The sequence below is a fragment of the Scylla paramamosain genome, chromosome 40, assembly GCF_035594125.1.
Source record: "Scylla paramamosain isolate STU-SP2022 chromosome 40, ASM3559412v1, whole genome shotgun sequence".
Taxonomy (NCBI): Eukaryota; Metazoa; Arthropoda; class Malacostraca; order Decapoda; family Portunidae; genus Scylla; species Scylla paramamosain.
The window spans coordinates 11,069,104-11,084,103 of record NC_087190.1 but is presented as its reverse complement, the minus strand read 5'-3'; the positions used below and the strand labels follow the sequence as shown (position 1 = coordinate 11,084,103).

Sequence of the window (15,000 nt, the reverse complement as noted above, 5' to 3'; positions counted from 1 at the left end):
ACACACACACACACACACACACACACACACATTATCTTAAGTAACATTAATGAAACGTTCTTTTAATAAATAAGAATAATAATGATCTATCTATTTAATTATTTTTCATTTATCTATCTATCTATCTATCTATCTATCTATCTATCTACCTATCTTAACTACAATTCATATGCATTTATCCATCTATCTATTTTCTCTATTCCATCTTTTGTCTAGTTATCTATTTATCTATCTACATTTTTATCTATCAATTATTTCTTTCTATTTTCTTCTCTATTTACTCATTATTTATCGATCTGTGCTCTTATCTCTCTATCAAATATTCTTTGTTCTTCTATTTTCTTATCTACCTATCCTTTATCATCTTTATTTCAACTTATCTATCTATCCTTTCCTTCTGTTCATTTACTCATTTGTCTTCTCAACCATCTATCCCTTATTCTTTCTTTTATCAACCTTTGTATCTTTCTCTCCTCTTTATTCATCCATCCATATTTTTCTTCATCTATTTCTCTATTATCCTTTTCATTATCCTATCTAACCATTTATCGATCTTTGCTATCTATTCATCTACGTTATCAATTTCTTATTTTTCTGCCTTTGATTTCTTTCCCTTAACCCTTTATCCCCTTAAAATTTTTTCTCTTAACTCTTTCTCCTTTATTTTTTCCCATTAAACTCTTTGCCCCTTTAATTTTTTTTTTTTCCTTAACTCTCTGTCCCCCTTAATTTTTTTCCTATTAGCTCCTTGCCCCTTTAAAATTCTTCTCAACTCTCTGGCCCCCTTAAAATGTTTTCCCTATCTTCTTTGCTCCTTTAAAATTCTACCACTTAATTCTCTGGCCCCCTTAAAATATCCCCTTTATTCTCTGGCCCCTTTAAAATATCCCCTTTATTCTCTGGCGCCTTTAAAATATCCCCTTTATTCTCTGGCCCCCTTAAAATATCCCCTTAATTCTCTGGCCCCCTTAAATTTCTTCCCGTTATCTCTTTGTCCCCTTTTCCTTCTCTTCTTCCTTCCTTCCTTCTATTTCTTCTCCATCCTTCCTTATCTCTTTCTTTACTGTTTTCTTCCTCCTCCTTTCCTTCATCTTTATTCTTTCTCTTTTCCCTCTCCTTCCTTTCCTCCCCTAATCATCTCCTTTATTTCTTTTCCCCTCAGATACATCAAATTTTCTTCCCTTTCTTCCTTCTCCTCCTCCTCTTCCACTTTCTACCTCTAAATAACAATAAAAAAATAACGAAAATAACAGTAATAATTTTTGTTCTATTATCATCTATTTCAAAATTTATTCTATTCTATCTATTTCCCCGCCCATTTATTTTCCCTTCCCCTCTTTTCTTTCTACACGCCCTCCCATCAACACCATCACCTCCACCCCTCTCTTCCACCTTGAGTCAATTATCCCATCTCATCTACCTTTCATTAATTAGTTACCTGAGTTTCCTTGGTTACCGTCCCCCTCTTCTTTTTTTCCCCTTTTCCACTTTTTTTCCCTTCCTATTTCCTATTTTCCGTTTTCTTTTCTGCTATTGTTTTCTTTATTTTTTTCCTCTTTTGCTTTTTTTCCCTGCTATTAATTTCCTTCGTTCTTTTTCTTACCTACTTTTTCATTTTTTTTCTCTTCCTTTTTCCTTTTTTTTTTTCTTTCATATTTCCTGTTTCTCCTTTCCTTTCCTTTCCTGATCTTATTTTTTTCTTTTTTCTTCCTCGTCCTCCCTTTTGTTTTTTTCCCTTTCCATTTTTCCTCCCTTTTTTTCCCTTCGTTATTCTTTTCCTTTTTCTTTTTCTTTTTTCCTTCCCTCTATCTTCCTGTTTTCCTTCATTTTCCTACCTACTCTTTTCATTTTTATTTTTTTTTACCTCTTCCCCTTTCTTTCCTTTTCCTTCCCCTATTCCAGAAATTTTCTTTTTCTTTTTATTTCATTTTCTCTCTATTCCCCTCTTTCTCCTTTTCCTTTCCTTCGTCACTCCCTTTCTTTTAATTTTCTACCTATTTCTCTCTCTCTCTCTCTCTCTCTCTCTCTCTCTCTCTCTCTCTCTCTCTCTCTCTCTCTCTCTCTCTCTCTCTCTCTCTCTCTCTCTCTCTCTCTCTCTCTCTCTCTCTCTCTCTCTCCTTCCTTTCCTTTGGTTTCTTCTCTTCTATTTTCTTTCTCGTTTTTTGGTTTGTCTATATTTTTCCCTTTCCTTCTTTATCATGTTATATCTTCCTTCCTTCTTTCCTTCCTTTCTTCCCTCTTCTTTCTCTTTTTTTCTCCTTACCTTTCTATTCCTTATCCTTGCTTTCTATCTACATTTTTATCAATATTTCGCTTATTCCAACTCTTCCTCTTCCTCTTCCTCTTCCTCCTCCTCCTCCTCCTTCTCCTTCTCCTCCTCTTCTATTTCCAAAAATTGATCAAAATAAAGAAAAAAATACTATTAAGACTTACGAAGAAGGGAAGAAGAAAAAAGAAGAAAATAAGAGAATAAGCAACTAACATTCCTCTCTCTCTCTCTCTCTCTCTCTCTCTCTCTCTCTCTCTCTCTCTCTCTCTCTCTCTCTCTCTCTCTCTCAATAAAAATAACAATAATAATAATAATAATAATAATAATAATAATAATAATAATAATAATAATAATAATGTGGACGGATTTACAAATACGGAAAAAAATAAAAAAGGAAAAAAGGAAAAAAAGGAAAAAAAAAAACCGTGAAGGAGAAACTGAAGGAAATTTTACAGGTGAATTTATGACTCGTTCCTTCAGTGTACCATGACGAGAGAGAGAGAGAGAGAGAGAGAGAGAGAGAGAGAGAGAGAGAGAGAGAGAGAGAGAGAGAGAGAGAGAGAGAGAGAGAGAGAGTACAGTGCGTTTCAGAATTTCACTTCGCTTTAAATTCGCTGAAAAATAACAACACTTTATTTTTCAGATGGATAGATAGAAAAATTAATAGATAGATAAAGAGATAGATAAATAGATAGAAAATGGATATAGATAGGGATGTAAACTGATAGATAGACAGATAGACAGACAGAGCGATAGATAGACAAACAGGTATAGGCAGAAATATAAAGAGATAGATAGATAGATAGATAGATAGATAGATAGACAGACAGACAAATACATAGATAGATAGATAGATAGACAGATAGACGGATTGATAGATAGACAGACAGACAGACAGATATATAGATAGATAGAAAGATAGACGGATTGATAGAGATAGACAGACAGATAGATAGATAGATAGATAAATAGATAGATAGATAGATAGATAGTAGAGAAAGAGAAATAAAGAGAGCATAATTGCAACGAACGATGATAACAGTAATAATACTAATATAAAAAATAATAAAAGAAGAATATTAATAGGAAGTGGAAGAAATAAGAAAGAAAGAATGAGAGAGAGAGAGAGAGAGAGAGAGAGAGAGAGAGAGAGAGAGAGAGAGAGAGAGAGAGAGAGAGAGAGAGAGAGAGAGAGAGAGAGAGAGAGGATACAATGAAAATTATAGTTATTATCTTATATTACAAACACTATAGTTCTTCAACTACCATCATAACTACTACTACTACTACCACTACTAATACTACTACTACTGCTACTACTACTACTACTACTAATGCTATTACTAATACTACTAATGGTGGTGATGACAATAAGTAGTTGTAGTGGTAGTAGTAGTTAATAGTAGTAGTAGTAGTAGTAGTAGTAGTAGTAGTAGTAGTAGTAGTAGTAGTAGTAGTAGTAGTAGTATAATAATAATGATAATAATAATAATAATAATAATAATAATAATAATAATAATAATAATAATAATAATAATAATGATAATAATAATAACAATAATAACAGTAACAATAATAATAATAATAACAATAACAATAATAATAATAATAATAATAATAATAATAATAATAATAATAATAATGATAATAACAATAAGAAGAAGAAGAACAAGAACAAGAAGAACAAGAACAAGAACAAGAAGATCAACAACAGTAACAACAACTGCTACAAGAACAATAACAAAAATTACAATAAAACAACAACAACAACAACAACAACAACGTCACACACACACACACACACACACACACACACACACACACACACACACACACACACACACACACACAGAAATTCCAACAGACAACGATTCCCTACCAATTACAACAAAAATAATTACAAACCATACCTGTTGTAATTCCTGTGTAACGTGCGTGCGTGCGTTACGTGCGTGTCACCAGAAGCGCTACGTACACACGAACACACGTACAGCACACGCACACGCGCACGCACACACGCACATAGGCCTCGGTGGTGTTGTTTTTTTTTGTTTCCTCTTGTTGTTGTTGTTGTTGTTGTTGTTGTTGTTGTTGTTGTCTTCCTTTCGTTTTTTCCCTTCCTTTTCTTCTTCCTTTTGTCCTGTTTTATTTTCTTTATTTTTTTCCTTCCTTTTCTTCTTTGTTTTGTTTTTTTCTTTATTTTTCCTCTTATTTCTTCTTTGTTTTTTATCTGTTTTTATTTTGCTATTACTTCTTTTCCTCTTTTTCTTCTTTGTTTTGTTCTACTTATTCTTTTCTTTAGTTCCTTTTGTCCTATTTTTCTTTTCTATTCCCTTTTCCTCTTTTCTTCTTTGTTTTGTCCTTTGTCCCTTTTTTTCTATTTTATCCTTCCTTTCTTTCTACGTATTCTGTCTTTTTTTTCTATATTTCCCCTTTATTTCATTTTGTCCTTTTCCTTTTCTTTTCTTTTCTGTCAGTTCTCTATATTTTTCCCTTCTTTCCTTCTGTGTTGTCCTTTTTTTCCCTTTCGCTTCCTTTTTCTTATTATTATGTCTCTTTTTCCTTTATTTATTTCCTTTAATGTTTTTTTTTCTCTCTCTCCTTTTCCTTATTTTTATCCTTATATGTTGCTTTCTTCTTTATTTCCTTTCTTTCTCAAGTACTTCGCAACACCCACGTACACACGCACACACACACACACACGCACAAACGTACACAACCAAAAATAAAACAAATAAATAACAATAATAACTCAATCTATTTTTCTCCCCACTAGATTATTTGACCTGACCTGACCTGACCTGGGCGTGGCAGGGTCAAGTCTCCAGGTCAACAGCTCTCTGCGGCCTCGCTTACCCAAATGGCGGGGGTGCGGAGGGGGTAGGGGAAGTAAGGGGGTCTTTTTTTTGGGGGGTGAGGGGGTAGGGGTGAAGGAAAGGAAAGGAAAGGTAAGGTGAGGAGGGAAATGTGTCGTAAATTAGGCAGGTGCGCGTGGCCTCGTAAATTGCAGGACAGGTGTGGACAGGTTAATGAGTTTGTCACCTGTACTGTGTTTGTTGTTGTTGTTGTTGTTGGTTTTGTTGTTGTTTTTGTCCGTGGGAGTTTTTTTTTATTATTTTGTTTATTTATTTATTTGTTTATTTTTTTTGTTAATGGTTTGTTTTTCTTCTTTTCTGGTTTGTTTATGGATTTTTTTTATTTCCTTACATGTTAGCGGCGGTGTTGTTTCCTGTCATCATTTTCTTTTTTTTCTTGAGTTTGTCTGTCTAATTATTTTTTTTCCTTGTTTAATATTCGTTTCCGCAGACTCTTTAACTGTTCCGTATCCTTTCCTCTTTAGCAATTTCGTTTTCCGTGTTTAATTTACAATCGCATCGGCAACAGACAGTCAGACACACAACATAATTTTACTAGTGTTCCTTCGGTGTCTGCAGGCTTGCGGCGACCCCGAGGCGCGCACAGGTGACTGGGGGACAGGTGTGCAGCGGGCAGGTGTTGTACTGACGGAGGCGCGGCAGGCAGGGCGGCGGACGGTCATCTGCCTGTCTCCTCACCTGACCAAATATTCGTGTTCCTCTTTTCTTATTACGTTACTGCGTGGAGAGGCACAGGGGGGTGAGAGGAGGGGCGTGGGGGCGTATAGGAGGCGTGTGGGGGGCGTGGGGCAATCACATCATGGCTGGCGTTGTTTGGCAGCCATGCAAATCACCTGGTTAGTTGTGTCGGCGCGCGGCGTGGAGGGAGAGCGCGCGGGCGTGGAGTCTGGCGGCGTATGCTAATGTAGGCGTGGGCGTGGGTGTGGGCGGGGCCGCTGCTACGTCACGAGGATTGCGTCATAGGCTGGGAGAGTATGCACGCGCTATGCTGATCACCGCCTGGCCAATGAGCGACGGCGGCGGGCGGAGGGCGGCGGGCGGCGATGGAGGCGGCGGCGGCGGCTGGAGGAGGAGCAGGAGGAGGAGGCGGAGGAGGAGGCGCGGGCTGTGTAGTGGCCGTAGTGGGGGACGCGACACACACTGGCCAAGGCACGCCACACTGCACCCTGGCTCGCCGCGTCTCAGGCTGCCAGATGGTCTCCTACCTCTCTCACTCTCTCACTCTCGCTCACCTCTCCCTCCCTCCCTGGCGGCCTCTCCTACTACTCTCCCAGATACTAGGCGCCTGCACCCGGCACTACTGCAGCTACAAGGGCAAGGGGAGGGAGACACGAGGGAGTTTTCATCCATTTCAGGCCCCGCGCAGGGCAGGCCACGGCAAGCTTGTTGCAATGACCGCTAGATGGCTCGCTATCCTCTCTCCCCCAACCTTTCCTCCTCCTCCTCCTTCTCTCCTCCTCCTCCTCCTCCTCCTACTCCTCCTCCTCCTCCTCCTCCTCCTCCTCCTCCTCCTCTGCTGCTAAGAACATCAGCCATCATCATCACTACTACCACCACCTCCTCCTCCTCCTCCTCCTCCTCTTCCTCCTCCTCCTCGTCTTCTCCCACTTCATCATAACTATTTTCACTGTATCAGGAGTGCTTTTGCTTCTTACGCTAACACACACACACACACACACACACACACACACACACACACACACACACACACACACACATTTACTCTCATTTCAAACCAATACTAAAATTTTGAATACCACAATACCCCACCTTCGCCACCATCACCCCCACCATCACCCCCACCACCACCCCATCATCATCATCATCATCACCCCCTCCCCAACCAACACAAAACCCTTTAATTCTCCCAAACACCCACACACCCATTACCCCCACCAACTACCCCCCATTACCCCATCACCCCATCACCCCCACCACCCCCAACATTCCACAATCAGCTCACCCCTTACCTGCTGATGGAAGATACCTGAAGATATTTAATTATTTCCTACACAGGTACTCCGCCCCGCCCCGCCCCCCTCTCCTCCCCCTTCTCCTCCCCTCCACCTTTCCGTACCCGGTTGATCGAGCCTCGCCCCCACTCCCCCCATCACCTTCTCCCACATCACCCCCACCTCGCCCTAACCACAACCAGGCAGTACAGACTACCACAACACTTCTCTTCCTCCTCCTCCTCCTCCTCCTCCTCTTCTTCTTCTTCCTCTCGCCACAAGTTCATTTCTACCTTTCCCTCCTCCTCCTCCTCCTCTTCCTTCCCTCTTCTCTCACCTTAGATAAAGTTGTTACTGCTATATCCTCTCTCTCTCTCTCTCTCTCTCTCTCTCTCTCTCTCTCTCTCTCTCTCTCTCTCTCTCTCTCTCTCAACGAAAATTAGTTCCTTCTCTCTGCCATTTCCCCTTCCTCTCCCTGACCACACACACACACACACACACGGTAGCTTAGTGACCTGTGAAAAAATACTTAATATCTGTTTTTTTCTTTTTTCTTTTCACTGTCAAGCGACGTGAGGATATTCTGTGTGTGTGTGTGTGTGTGTGTGTGTGTGTGTGTGTGTGTGTGTGTGTGTGTGTGTGTAGGAAAGATGAAGGATAATCGTAAAGAGGGGAAGGAAGAAAAGGAAAAGAGGTCAAGAAAAATATGAAAGTAATGAAAAAAAAAAAAAACATGAATAATGAAAGTAGTGATAATAATGATGATGATGATAATAATAATAATAATGATAATAATAATAATAATCATAATAATAATAATGATAATAATAACGATAACGAAGAGTGAAATTAAAAAGAAGTAAGCGAAAAAATAGAGGAAAGTTATATATGAAAACAAAAGTAAACAAGAAAATGGAAAGATAACAGGAAAAACAAAAAAGAAAACAAAAAAGAAAACAAAAAAGAAAACAAAAAAAGGAAAACGCACATTAAAACAACCAGACAGTGAGAGAGAGAGAGAGAGAGAGAGAGAGAGAGAGAGAGAGAGAGAGAGAGAGAGAGAATGAGAGTGGCACAAGAAGTGGGAGCAACACCTTACTGGCACTGAACCAAGGCACACTCTCTCTCTCTCTCTCTCTCTCTCTCTCTCTCTCTCTCTCTCTCTCTCTCTACAAGCTTACCTGTTGAGAGAGAGAGAGAGAGAGAGAGAGAGAGAGAGAGAGAGAGAGAGAGAGAGAGAGAGAGAGAGAGAGAGAGAGAGAGAGAGAGAGAGAGAGAGAGAGAGAGAGAGAGAGAGAGAGAGAGAGAGAGAATAAGTATTTATAAAATGTGTATGAATGTGAAAGGAGGAGGAGGAGGAGGAGGAGGAGGAGGAGGAGGAGGAGGAGGAGGATATAGAACTGAAGAGTAAAAGAGAGGAAGAAAACATATCTTCCTCCCTTTTAATCTCTCTCTCTCTCTCTCTCTCTCTCTCTCTCTCTCTCTCTCTCTCTCTCTCTCTCTCTCTCTTCCATGCCATTTATACCATTTAATCCTTTCCTTTCTCTTATTTTTCTTTTTTCTCCCAACACTTAAAACACACACACACACACACACACACACACACACACACACACACACACACACACACACACACACACAGAGGTGACATATGTACAGATCACTCCTCCTCCTCCTCCTCCTCCTCCTCCTCCTCCTCCTCCTCCTCCTCCTCCACGCCCTCCCATGGCTTCCCTGTCTTCTGCTGTGACGGGGGTGACAGATGGGGGTGAAGGGTAGAGGAAGGGGAAGGGGTGATGGATGGGGATAGGAGGGAAGGGGAGGGAGGGAATGGGGTGTCAGTGAGGGGAAGGAAAGGTAAAAAGAGAAGCTGTTTGTTTTGTCAATGTTTGTTTGTCTGTCTGTTTGTCTGTTTTGTTTGTTTGTTTGTACGTACGTTTGTTTGGTGGATGGTTGTTGTTGTTGTTGTTGTTGTTGTTGTTGTTGTTTTACTATTCTATTACTGTCTACTAGAACTACTACTACTAATACCACGACCATCATCACTACTACCACTACTACTACTACTACTACTACTACTACTACTATTACCACCACTGCTATAGCTATCACTGCTTTTGTTACCACCATTACAACAATAATAAAACCAATAATAAAAGTGAAATATAAAAGTGAAATAGTAGTAGTAGTAGTAGTAGTAGTAGTAGTAGTAGTAGTAGTAGTAGTAGTAGTAGTAGTAGTAGTAGTAGTAGTAGTAGTAGTAGTAGTAGTAGTAGTAGTATCACCATTATAAACCTAAACACATCCGTTAGAACAACAATTTAAGAACCTTTATTATTTTCCTCCTCTTCCTCCTCCTCCTCCTCCTCCTCCTCCTCCTGGGCGTCGTAAAGGTAGGGGCGCACACCTGAGGGCGGCTAATGAGCGGCAAACACCTCTTCTCAACAGGTATTTGCTTCCCCCTTTGGCTCTTCAGAAACACCGTGTCCCTCGTGAAACCGTGGGAGATAGCTTCACTCTCTCTCTCTCTCTCTCTCTCTCTCTCTCTCTCTCTCTCTCTCTCTCTCTCTTGGTTATTTTTTTTGTATTTTTAGATGTATATATGAATTGTTATTTTTCTTTTATTTTCCTCTCTCTCTCTCTCTCTCTCTCTCTCTCTCTCTCTCTCTCTCTCTCTCTCTCTCTCTCTCTCTTACTTATTTGCATGTATGTCTGTTTGTATATAGAAAGGGTGAAAAATAGAAAGAAGAAGAAGAAGAAGAAGAAGAAGAAAAATAGAATATAAGGAGGAGGAGGAGGAGGAGGAGGAGGAGGAGGAGGAGGAGGAGGAGGAGGAGGAGGAGGAGGAGGAGATGAAGAAGAAGAAGAAGAAGAAGAAGAAGAAGAAGAAGAAGAAGAAGAAGAAGAAGAAGAAGAAGAAGAAGAAGAAGAGGAAGACCATCACCACCAATGACAACAACAACAACAACAACAACAACAACAACAACAACAACAACAACACAAACAACTTCCACTACTACTACTACTATTACTACTACGACTACTAATATTACTACAAAGAACAACAACAACAACAACAACAACAACAACAACATTTAAAAGAAAAAAAGAAGAGGAAGGGAGAGGAAAACCTTTCAAAGATGGAGATGAAGGGGGAGAAGTCGGAGGAAAAGAGGGGGGATGAGGAAAGGCGAAGGGGAGGGGAGAGGAAAAGGAAGAGAGAAGGGAGAGGGGGGAAGGGAGAGAGAGGGAGAGGTGGAGGGGAAATCAATGAGAGGGAACAGAAGAACATGTACACACACACACACACACACACACACACACACACACACACACACACACACACACACACAGATGCTAAGAGGAATAAGAGAAAGAGATAAGGAACAGCCTCTCTCTCTCTCTCTCTCTCTCTCTCTCTCTCTCTCTCTCTCTCTCTCTCTCTCTCTCTCTCTCTCTCTCTCAGTTTCTATTTCTTCATTCTCTTTAAGCTCTAAACACATAAAAAAAAGAAACTCACGAAAGGAGGAGGAGGAGGAGGAGGAGGAGGAGGAGGAGGAGGAGGAGGAGGAGGAGGAGGAGGAGGAGGAGGAAGAGAGAAAATACCTTTTAATAGAAATGAAAATTGTAATGACGAAATAAATGAGAGAGAGAGAGAGAGAGAGAGAGAGAGAGAGAGAGAGAGAGAGAGAGAGAGAGAGAGAGAGAGAGAGAGAGAGAGAGAGAGAGATCGTCGAAGAAATAGAAAGACGAGGAAGAGGAGGAGGAGGAGGAGGAATAACGCCTGTAAGGAGGAGGAGGAGGAGGAGGAGGAGGAGGAGGAGGAGGAGGAGGAGGAGGAGGAGGAGGAGGAGGAGGAGGAGGAGGAGGAGATGAGGGACGGCGTTTTCTTGGACAGTGGCCAGCGAGAGGATCGATAAAGAGAGAGAGAGAGAGAGAGAGAGAGAGAGAGAGAGAGAGAGAGAGAGAGAGAGAGAGAGAGAGAGAGAGAGAGGCTGTACCCTTGTGTCCTCTCCCTTCCCTCCATCTCACTTGCTCTCCTCCTCCTCTTCCTCTTCCTCCTCCTCTTCCTTCTCTGGAATGAGGGGAAAAGAGGGGAAAGGGGAAGAGAAGAGGGGAAGGGGGTGAGGGGAAGAATAAGAGAACCAAGGAGGTGAAATCTAATGGGAAAGAACTGTCAGGAAGGGAGGAAATCAGGTGACCTCCTCCTCCTCCTCCTCCTCCTCCTCCTCCTCCTCCTTCGCGAAAGTAACGTGAAGGGAAGAAGGAAGGAAGGAAGGAAGTTGTAGGTGGTGAAGGAGGAGGAGGAAGAGGAGGAGGAGGAGGAGGAGGAGGAGGAGGAGGAGGAGGAGGAGGAGGAGGAGGAGGAGGAGGAGGAGAAGGAGCGCCAATACTCCTCCTCTTCTTTCCCCCCACTCCTCCTTTTCCTCCTCCTCGATGAAGGATTCAAATAAATTATCCTACAGCTGGAAACAGGGAAGAGAGTGAGAGAGAGAGAGAGAGAGAGAGAGAGAGAGAGAGAGAGAGAGAGAGAGAGAGAGAGAGAGAGAGAGAGAGAGAGTTATGTTCTCTCTAGGAATGAAAAAGATTCTTGAATTTTCACACACACACACACACACACACACACACACACACACACACACACACACACACACACACACACACTACATACACAAATACATATAATTCTCTCTCTCTCTCTCTCTCTCTCTCTCTCTCTCTCTCTCTCTCTCTCTCTCTCTCTCTCTCTCTCTCTCTCTCTGTACCCTGTCTCGTTTCAAAGTCCATGTGTGTGTGTGTGTGTGTGTGTGTGTGTGTGTGTGTGTGTGTGTGTGTGTGTGTGTGTGTGTGTTCGTGTGTATGTGGTAATTACAATCTCATGTCCGTTTTCTTTTCACATGTATGTACGTTTTCTATGTATGTTTTTTGGAAGGTCTGTGTGTGTGTGTGTGTGTGTGTGTGTGTGTGTGTGTGTGTGTGTGTGTGTGTGTGTGTGTGTGTGTGTGTGTGTGTTGTCTCTCAAGCACACATACTTTTCCTCTTCCTCTCTTCCTCTTCTCTTTGCTCCTCTTAATCCTCCACTTCTTTCCTATCCTCCCCTCTTCCCTCTCTTCTTCTTCCTCCTCCTCCTCCTCCTCCTCCTCCTCCTCCTCCTCCTCCTCCTCCTCCTCCTCCTCCTCTTCTTCTTCCTTTCCCGTCTATTACCTATTTCCATTCTTCTCCTTTCTCTCACACGTTCGTCCTCCTCCTCCTCCTCCTCTTCTTCCTTCCAACTCTAACCGAACTTGACAAAGAGCAACAAAATGGTGAAGGGAGAAGGAGGAGGAAGAGGAGGAGGAGGAGGAGGAGGAGGAGGAGGAGGAGGAGGAGGAGGAGGAGGAGGAGGAGGAGGAGGAGGGTTGAGAGAATTCCCCTTTAAAAAACGACACAAACGTAAGTTGGGGATGAGGGGAAGAGAGGGGAAAGGGAAGAGAGGGGAAGAGAGGGGAAGGGGAAGAGGGGAAGAGGGGAAGAGAGAAGAGATTGAGGGGAGGGAAACGGAAAGGAAGAGATGATGCAGCTGGTTGGAGAGAGAGAGAGAGAGAGAGAGAGAGAGAGAGAGAGAGAGAGAGAGAGAGAGAGAGAGAGAGAGAGAGAGAGAGAGAGAGAGAGAGAGAGAGAGAGATCAAATTGAAAGAAAGTTTATTTATGTATGTGTGTATACGTGTATGAGGAGAAGAAGAAGAAGAAGAAGAAGAAGAAGAAGAAGAAGAAGAAGAAGAAGAAGAAGAAGAAGAAGAAAGATAAATAAATACATCAATAGAGAAAAATACAAACAAAAAATATAGATAAAAGAAAATGATAATAATAACAACAAGAATAACAACAACAATAATAACAATAATAATAATAATAATAATAATAATAATAATAATAATAATAATAATAATAATAATAACAATAAATCACGAACCACAAAAAACAAACGATTGAAAAAAATATCTTTGTAGTTTCATCATTAAATTCTACTCCCCCTCCCCCTCCCCTCTCCCCTCTCTCCTCTCCCCTCTCCCTTCTTTTCCCCTCAAAGTCTAAGGGGAAAAATAACGAGGTCGGAAGGAAACAAACAGGGAATGGGCGCTCTAAAAGAAGAGGAGGAGGAGGAGGAGGAGGAGGAGGAGGAGGAGGAGGAGGAGGAGGAGGAGGAGGAGGAGGAGGAGGAGGAGGAGGAGGAGGAAGAAAAGAGTAGATATAATTGAATTGTGTGACTGATTGTTCTCTTCTTCTTCTTCTTCTTCTTCTTCTTCTTCTTCTTCTTCTTCCTCCTCCTCCTTATTGTCTTCCCCTGTATTTCCTTCTTTTCATCTTTTCCTCTTCTTCCTCCTCTCCCTCATTTTCCTTGTGTTATTTCCCCTCGTCCTAGTTCTTCTCTTCCTTCTCTTCTCTTTCTCTTCTCTTCCTCCTTTTTATAATTTTCTTCTTCCTCCTCTTCATCATTTTCTTTCTCCTGTTCCTCTCCCTTTTCTTCCTTCATCTTCCTTTTCTTCCTCATCCTCCTATTCCTCTTCTTCCTCTTTCCCTTCTTAGTTGTCTTCCTCCTCTTCCTTCGTCTTCGTCTTTCTTATCCTCTTCCCCCCTCCTCCTCCTCCTCCTCCTCCTCCTCTTTCTTCGTCTTCCTTCTCCTCTTCCACACAAAACACCACCACCACCACCACCAGTGCTCCCCCCTTCCGCCCCTCTCTCTCTCTCTCTCTCTCTCTCTCTCTCTCTCTCTCTCTCTCTCTCTCTCTCTCTCTTGGTTAGTGCCTGAAATATTAACTGTAAAACGAGAGAGAGAGAGAGAGAGAGAGAGAGAGAGAGAGAGAGAGAGAGAGAGAGAGAGAGAGAGAGAGAGAGAGAGAGAGAGAGAGAGAGAGAGAGAACAAGTGCGAAAATCTCTCACCTAAACTCTCCTTAACTCTCCCTATCCTTCTCTCTCTCTCTCTCTCTCTCTCTCTCTCTCTCTCTCTCTCTCTCTCTCTCTCTCTCTCTCTCTCTCTCTCACACCTGCTGGATTAATAAAACATTTCCCCTCTTAACATAATTAACGTGAACGCTGGCAAACAGGTAGGAGGGGAGGGAGAGGGGAGGGGGAGAGGGGAAAGAGGGGAGTGAGGGGAAGGGAGGGGAGGGGGTCATGGAATTTAACAGCAGGTAATGTGGACACACCTGAAGGAGAATTAGATCGTGCTGTGCCTTAAAACACCTTAATTAAAGAGTTTTCAAAATAATACCTTTTTAAAACTACTTGTAAGAGAGGGAGGGAGGGAGGGAGGGAGGGAGAGAGAGAGAGAGAGAGAGAGAGAGAGAGAGAGAGAGAGAGAGAGAGAGAGAGAGAGAGAGAGAAAGAGACTTTTATTTTAATTTAATTTTCCATTGGGATAAATTTAATCTCTCTCTCTCTCTCTCTCTCTCTCTCTCTCTCTCTCTCTCTCTCTCTCTCTCTCTCTCTCTCTCTCTTCTCAAAAGTAGTAGTAGTAATTGCCGTTTTCGTTGTTGTTGTTGTTGTTGTTGTTGTTATTCTTATTGTTGTTGTTGTTACTGTTATTATTATTATTTTTTTATTACTATTATTATTATTATTATTATTATTATTATTATTATTATTATTATTATTATTATTATTATTTCAATTCTCAAAGTTACTACGTCCACTAGTCTCTCTCTCTCTCTCTCTCTCTCTCTCTCTCTCTCTCTCTCTCTCTCTCTCTCTCTCTCTCTCTCTCTCCCTCCAATTCTCCTCCCTCTTTTCTTCATTCCCTTCCCCCTATATGAAGTTATGGAGGAAGAAGGAAGGGAGGAAAGGAAGGAGGGAGGAAGGGAGAGAAGAAAGGAAGGAGGGAGGAAGGGAGAGAAGGAAGGAGGGAAAAAATGGAAGGAGAAG

At 41.7% G+C, this 15,000-nt stretch overlaps 1 protein-coding gene and 1 pseudogene across 2 annotated transcripts in view; one reads left to right on the top strand and one right to left on the bottom strand.

The window, feature by feature from the left end:
* Positions 1–6,476, bottom strand: part of LOC135092422 (basic proline-rich protein-like) — a 67,322-nt gene extending 60,846 nt beyond the window's left edge. Inside the window, exon 1 of one of the 2 annotated variants that reach the window (XM_063990900.1) lies at positions 4,180–6,476. The gene's annotated coding sequence lies outside the window, so the exon portion shown is untranslated. The remainder of the gene's footprint in view (positions 1–4,179) is intronic. The other variant, XM_063990899.1, reaches the window with a different exon arrangement.
* LOC135092637 (octapeptide-repeat protein T2-like) overlaps positions 1–15,000 on the top strand; it is a 44,799-nt pseudogene that overhangs the window by 9,914 nt on the left and 19,885 nt on the right.